Source organism: Ailuropoda melanoleuca, chromosome 14, assembly GCF_002007445.2.
Source record: "Ailuropoda melanoleuca isolate Jingjing chromosome 14, ASM200744v2, whole genome shotgun sequence".
NCBI lineage: Eukaryota > Metazoa > Chordata > Mammalia > Carnivora > Ursidae > Ailuropoda > Ailuropoda melanoleuca.
The window spans coordinates 43,317,382-43,324,890 of NC_048231.1; the positions used below are offsets into that span (position 1 = coordinate 43,317,382).

General features: G+C 62.1%; 1 long non-coding RNA gene across 1 annotated transcript in view; it reads right to left on the bottom strand.

Annotated features, from left to right (window-relative positions):
- Window positions 1-2,816: 2,816 nt before the first annotated feature.
- Window positions 2,817-7,509, bottom strand: part of LOC109489832 — a 7,127-nt gene continuing 2,434 nt past the window's right edge. The window contains exons 2-4 of the long non-coding RNA XR_002142964.2: window positions 7,023-7,127; window positions 3,830-3,930; window positions 2,817-2,949 (exon numbers count right to left, since the gene is read on the bottom strand). This is a non-coding gene — a long non-coding RNA (uncharacterized LOC109489832). The remainder of the gene's footprint in view (window positions 2,950-3,829; window positions 3,931-7,022; window positions 7,128-7,509) is intronic.

Genomic DNA, 7,509 nt, shown 5'->3' on the forward strand with positions numbered 1-7,509 from the left:
AGGGGAAGCAAGGCTTCCTTAAAGCCACAAATGAGCCTCTCGCTCGTGGCAGTGGAGCTGCGTACCCCATCCTAGTGTCCAACCCTGTGGCAGATGCAGGGCTGCTAGAGAGAAGTCTTTTTTTTTTTTTTTTTTTTGAAGTAATTTCTACACACAACGTGGGGCTCAAACTCACAGCCCTCCGATTAACAGTTGCATGTTCTCCTGGCCCCTCAGAGGAAGTCTTTTTTTTTTTTTTTAATTTATTTATAAGACAGAGATAGAGACAGCCAGCTAGAGAGGGAACACAAGCAGGGGGAGTGGGAGAGGAAGAAGCAGGCTCATAGCAGAGGAGCCTGACGTGGGGCTCGATCCCATAAACGCTGGGATCACGCCCTGAGCCGAAGGCAGACGCCCAACCGCTCTGCCACCCAGGCGCCCCTCAGAGGAAGTCTTGAAAAGGTGGTGACACCACTTTGGTGCTGGGCCCAGCATTCCAGGTGGCTTCCCAGGGACAGAAGCAGACCCTTTGCGTGGGGTCTTGAAGGGTGACTAGGAGTTCTATGATGGTCCTGGTGGGCAGGCTCCCTGGACTTAAGGGCCAGCTTTAGCAGAAGGACCAGCCTGGACAGTACAGGCTGGTGCCAGACCCATCATCTCCACAGAACTGATGGCTCTGAGAGGGCGGGCCCTGGAGGGCCTCAAACACAGGCCCAGGCACTTGGTTAGCCCCGCCGCCCGGTGAAGGTGGGATGGGGACCTGGGCGAGTCTGGTGCCCAGAGGCTTTGGGACCTGCTGCTTGGGGGGTCAGAAGAGCCCTCCTGGACGGCCAGCTCTGCCACTCAGCATGAGGGTGATGCCCTCCTACCTCTGCTACCCCTGGGACCGCCGCCCAGAGGAAGGCACAGCCCCCATAGCCCGCCCACTCCCTCCCAGGCAGACCACCGGCCTCGGCCCGGGGGACCGGCCTAGTGCAGAGCGGGAATTGGAGCCAGGCAGCAACAGCTGGCCCCACTCGAGCATCCCCGGGGGCCACCGCCTTGTTCCCAGGCCCCCATCCCAGCCCCGTTCCCAGGCTGCACCCCACCCCCCAAAACACACTGCTAGGGATGTGGTTGGGCGAGGCTGTGAAGGGACCACCGGCTGGGAAATCTCCTACTCCCTTGCCACCAGGATGCAGGATCTCACCATCAGGCTGTGGGGGGGCCCAGCATGGCCCCCACCCCACAGGGCCCCTGCCTCATTCCACTGCTTGTGTTCATGGGCTAGGTCTCCCTGCAGGAATACATGCACTTCAGATGACTGGAAGACTCCAGGGGGACCTCACCAGCCAGAGGGGACCATGGGGGTGCAGCGAGACTCCCCCCCCCCAGCTTTCAAAGCGATGCACACAGATCTGTGCAGGTGCAGAAAGACAGCGTTTTGGTGGCTGCCATCCTTCTTGTAGCCCGAATGGGATGAGTGTCTACTTGCTTCCCTGGGAGTTCCAGGGGGTCTTGGAGAGCTCTGGGTGGTGTCCACAGACCTTGTGTTTCTGTCCTCACCTCCCTCCCCCCCCATCCCATGCATACCCCAGGGTGCCGATTTTCGTCTGTGGCTGAGGCATTGAATGCCTGTGCACCAGCGGTGCCCGTTAGAGGATTCCAGACCCAGCCACACACCTGGCGTTCCCCTCTCAGAAGGGTCACCACTGTGTTATTACTTGGCGACTGCTGAATGTCTGACCACCTGGCTGCCCTATCTGTTCTCAGAGCCTCCCACACCTTGGCTGGGACAAGTCTTCCATTTTGCAGGTGGGGGAAACTGAGGCTCAAAAAGGCTGTGAGGCTGAGCCCATGGAGGTGGAGGTGTCCTATAGATTGTCAACAGTGGCTGCCAAGTGACACGGCGAGGTGTGGGAGGGATTGGAGGCAGAGTCTTGGGGGTGGGGGGGGGTCCAGGGACAGATCCCCGATGTCCACACTGACCACACTGTCGACACCGTCTTGCTTCATGGCTGGGGCCAGAGGAGGCAGGGGCCAGAGCAGCTCCCCCACAGCCCTGAGGAACCAGGTGTTGTGTCCCCGAAGGATGGAGAGTTACAGCCAGGAGGATTAGTAGGTCGTTGGCACCCCTGAAACCCAAGCTGGCTGCCGGCTCTGGGAATGGGCGTCTGACCCCTCTGCGGCCTCCGGGATCCCGGAGAAAATCCTCGAGGCCGAGTTAATACCAAGACCAATTTTTATTTCAACAAAGTTAATTCTCAACAATGTGACACTGAGGGAGAGGGATTTTCCTGCCACAGGGGAAGGGGGGCTGGGGTCCTGACACGGCACCGCCCCTCCCCCTCCCCCAGCTGTCCCCACCACACGGGTAGGGACTGGGCTGTCCTGAGGATGAAGTTCTGGGACAGAGCAGTTCAGGCAGCTTCTTTCAGGGTGATCCCGCCACCTTTGCCTCCTCTTCCTCAGGCCTGCAGGCTCTCTGGGCCTGGAATGCCCTCCCCCATCCCTCTCTGCCCTCCCAGGCCCCTGAGGTGAGTGAGGGGACCTCCAAGCCCCCCCCCCCACCTCCCTTATCTCCTTGAGGAGGGTGGGGTCTAACCCCTGTCTGTGACCCGGGCGGGCAGGGCTCCGGAAGGTTCACTGAGCAATGCATGAGCCTGTGTCCCTTGGGTCACACGAACTTTGTGGACCCTGACCACACCCCATCGAACCGGCCACACGTCCTCCCACTTCCAAGGGGCCTGGACTCCGACCTGGCCCAGGGTACTCGCTGGGAGGGATGCTCGCGAGGAGCAGGGGCTCTGGTGGCAGAAGGTGTCCCCCACCCAGCCTCTCTGCCCACCCCCGCAAGCCCTGAGGGGAGAGAGTGGGAGGGGCTGGCACCAAGGGCTCTGGGACTCGACCCCGCTGGCCCCGGCCGAGCCTGGGGCTGGACCCGGAAGCTGCTCTCCGGCCAGATAATCGATGGTCTGGGGGCTGCTGCGGCTGCGGGAAGGTTGGGAGCCCTGTCAGAAACCGCTCCTGACAATGACCACATGCACTGCCTGAAGGGACAGGCTCCGCCAGGCCCCACCCCACTGCCCCGCCGCCCTCTGCAGTGGCCACTCCATCACTCGCGCCCCGGCTCTTGCCGCCTTCCAGGCAGGGGCGGCCGCTACTCCCCTCCGATGGAGGGGAAGCGGGCCTGCTTGGGCCACGGCCTCCACGCACACCCCAGCCGGCAGAAATGCTTGCGGGCCCCACGTGCTGTAGGGTAGCCCCGAGGGGGCACAGCCACGGGAGGCCCATGGCCGTGGGGGGACACTCACTGGGCGGCAGAGGGACCAGTGCGTGCCAAGGTTAGAGGTACTGTCCACACGGGCCCCCGGGCTTCACTCTGAGGGTACTGCCCGAGGGCAGGACTAGGGGCCCAAGGGCACCTACGACAGGCCAAAGTCAAACCAGATGGGCTAGGGGCCCCGTGGGGCAGGCTGGCCATTCGTCACCGTTATCTGCTCCGCCGCCGAAATCACAAACACATTTTTAAGTGAAGGACTAGCTGCCACCGGCCTGCGGGCCCTGATGCCGCCCAGCTGTGGCCACACTGGGCCCGGGTTGGGGAGGGGGGCGGGTGTGGAGAAGGGGTGGGGGGGCCAGCAACTGGCTGGCCTGAGGGAGGAGTGCCTGCAGCCTCCAACATGCCCCCCAAGGCTGCTCTGGCAGCGAGCCGGTGCCAAGCCCCCCGGTCTGACGTCTGCTTGGACCCCTTTGGAGCTGGGGTGACGGGCCCAGGGAGCACCCTCATCTCTGCTCTGGCCATTGGTGCCTCCTGCCTTCGTCCCACAGCCTTAGCAGCACAGAGCCACTCTCCAACTCACACACTGACCTGGGCTGCGCATCCGGCTGCTTGTGAGGACAGAGGCCTCCAGGTCAGGGCCGCGCCTTCTGCGTGGGGCTGGTGGCTCAGTGGTCATTCCATGGGAGGGGCTGCGTCCAAGACCCAGAGCGACCAAGACAGAAACAGAGGCAAGAGATAGAAAGAGACAGAGATGGGAGAGTGAGCCTGGCGCCTGTCATCAGAGACCCACACTGTGTATCACAACAAAGCCAGCAAGTCTCTGTGGCATGGCCCAGTCCCGCTTGTGCTGTGGCCTGGCTTTGCAACACGGCTGGGCATGTCCTCCAGGGTGTGCAGGAGGGTGGGGCTGGGCTCCTTCTGGCCGTCACTCTGGGAGCTGAATGCAGGTCCTGCCCAGCACCCTGGACCCCCGGGCAGGCCCATGGGGGTGGGGGGCGCCGGGAGAAATGGCCTGTGACGGGGGTGGGCGTCCCGGGCGGGAAAGCAAACAGTGTCAGCGGCTAATGAGCGGGAACCGGGCCTGGGGCCGAGGGCCCAGGGAGGGGCATGGCCATCGCTCATCCTGACAGGCGGGCAGCAAGGGGGGGCTGGGGACTAGAAGTGGGGGAGAGCATGAGAGCCGACAGTGGGTACCCTGGAGACCCGACCCCACACACAGACAGACAGACGGACAGAGTGGAGGCAGCCCGGCCTCTCACCCCTGGTTGGCTCCCATCCCAGCTGTGGCCCCGATGGCACTCCACTTGCTCCATCATCTGCCCTGTCTGACCCGGCTGGCTGTCCCCCTCCCCCACACATAGTCTTTACAGGACAAAGGAAACCGTCCCAGGAGGGGGTGCTGAATCTGGGACCCCCACATTGCACACTGGGGAGTAAGAACTGGAGTCTTGAGGTCCTGCCCCTCCCTGGGCCTCAGTTTCCCAATCTTTACAAGGCTGAGGAGGGAAGGTCTGCTCTGAGAGGTCCTCCCTGCCCTGACTTTCCATGGTCACCGTTCCTCCCTCCCTATGTGCAGCCCCAGCTGTCCTCAAGGTCCCCACCCTTTCACACAGTCTTCCCCCAAATCTCGATGCCTCCGACGGGCCCCATAGCAGTGGGTGGGCTGACTCCGCCCCTGAGGGGAGCGGCCCTTCCAGTCCTGTACGGTAAAGCTGCTGTCCCATTTCATAGGTGGGAAGACTGAGGTGCAGAGTGGGAGGGCAGATAGACGGGTCAGACGTCGGGCCCAGCACTTGGCCCTCCTGCCTCTGGCAGGTTAGGAGCTCCTACATCCCAGCCCTCCCCTGGGCCAAACTGACCCAGCCTCTTTGCCTCTCGTCTGCCTTGAGCACCCTAAAATTGCAGGGTCTCTGAGCAGGCAAGACCTCGAGAGTGCCCCTGAGTTCCTCCTGGCCCAGCCCTGGCCCTGGTGGCCCCAGGACAGCTTGGTTGGCCGAGTGGCCTGTAGGTGCTTGCCTATGGGGGTGTCCAGGCCCCTGTCCTGCCTCAGCTGGGAGGGAGGGGCAGCCATAAATTCACACCGCCAGCCGCCGGAGGGATAAATGTGTCATCGACTGCACGATTTACGAGCACACCCCTGGCCCGCAAGGCAGAGCAAACAAGCCTCCGTGTACACATGGCGCGGCGGGCAGGGCTGGGCGGCTGCCGGGGGGCAGGTGGGGGCACGGCAGGCCGGCAGGACACGTGCACGCGAGAGGTGTGGGGGCGCAGACGTGGGGCTGTGGGGACACAGACATGTGGACAGGGATGTGTAGACACGGGCACACTCATATAGGGAGGTGGGACCATACATCCCCGATATACCCACAAACACACGTGCGCACACACACAGTGGTGTGATTACACAGATCCTCACACCTGAGAAGGTGGCATAGCATGCTCGGGGACACTCAGTGGCATGTCACCCAGAAGCACGCATGGTTAGCCTATGCTGAGCCCACCTTGGAGGTGTGCTGTCTCCCAGCCCCTCGGAGGAGCCAGACCCAAGGAAGGGAAGACAAGGAAGGCTCTCTGGATGCTTGTGTGCACGTGTGTGCGTGCATGTGTGTGTGTGTGCAGGGTCTCTCCCGTCCCCAGACAGCTCATGGAGGGGGCCATGGTGGAGGGCTCACCGCATGACGACACAAAGGCAGAGCAGGAGGCCAGCGGCCTAAGGAAGACACAGGGCAAGCATGAGGGGAGGCGAGGACGCACTGGAACAAGGGCTGGGTGGTGATGCCTCAGTCCCGAGTGCTTTGTGGCTTGATTGTCCTAGAGGCCCAGGGGAACCTGGCAGCCCGGCCCCGCCAGGCCAGCTCCTGAACACACCTCAGGCAGCCGCGCTAAGGAGTGAAGCCATAACTCAGCCTTGACTCTTCCCAGTCCCACTGCCTGGCCTGCTGACCATATGCCCACGGCCCACTTTGTCCACAAGAACCCCGTGGAGCAGTTCCAGGCTCGAGGCTCTGTGGGCACCAACTGAAGTCACCTGCTGGTACCAATCCTGAGGGTGCGGGGTGGGAGGCAGGGACTGCGGGTGTGCTCCTGGAAGTTTCAGGGAGCGCTGGGAGGATTCCAGGGAGACTCAGTGGACCCATAATAGCGTCACTGAAGTCTGGCAAGGACTCGGGAGCTTTGTGGAATTGAGGCTGTGTGTCAGCCTTAGCTGTCAACATCCTTCCACAGATGATCTGGGGACACACCCTGGTCACTCATGCTGCTGGCCTTGCCACAGGAGAGTCAGTAGTGTGGCCCCTGGGAGGGTTCCTGGGATGGGGGACCCCCAGTGCAGGGAGGAGGGGCTGCCTGGTGTCCTGGAGACCACGGTGGCAGAATGGCGGTACCCCCAATGAAGAGAGACACCATCACCGACTTCCACACTGGGGACCCCCAGATGCAGAGCAGGTACCTGGAGAGCTGATCAGGGACCCCTGAGACTAGAGACCCACCAAACAGGGACCTCAGGCTAGGGGTCCACAGAACAGAGACCCCCGTACCATGGACCCCTACACTGGAAATTCCCATACCAGGGATCCACAGAGAAGAAACCTATATAGCAGGGGCTTCAGATAAAGGATCAGCGGCAGAGAGACACATAAAATAGGGACCCCCCCAACTTGGGACCCCCAGAGCAAGGGGTACTCAGGTGAGGCATTTTGTGCCAGGAGGGACCCAGGGCTCCCACAAACAAGTCTGTCTCCACTTTTCCCATAAAGAAAACCGATGGTCTCCCCCACTCCACCTTTTCATGAACATCTCAGGGTGGTGGTCACATCCACGGGCTCTGGCTCTGCTCTGGGTCCGTATCGCTGGTGCTGTCCTGGGTGCAGTCCCCCAGGCTGCACTCCTGTGGGAGATGAGGCCACCTGAACACGGTGAGCGCCTTCGGTGGGCACATAGGGGCGCGGGCTGGCGTGTTTGGACAGGCGGCTCTCTGGGGCGCCCGCCCCTCCCCAGCCCTGCCCAGACAGAAGCCCTTCCCTCGGTATCTGCAAAGCCTGGCTGGAATCCCTCAAGAGCATCTTTAAATAAACAAAGCACAGAGAACAGGGAACTCCTAAATACAAGTCACATCAGCATAGATTTCCATGCAGACTCGAGGTGGAGCGTGGCCTTTAGGCCTCCCACGGGCAGCTCCTCAAAGCCCTGCCCAAGCCTGGGAGGGCTTCAAAGGCCCAGGGGCACAATCACCTGGGTGATGCCCTCGCTGCCCCAGTAACTTCACCCCC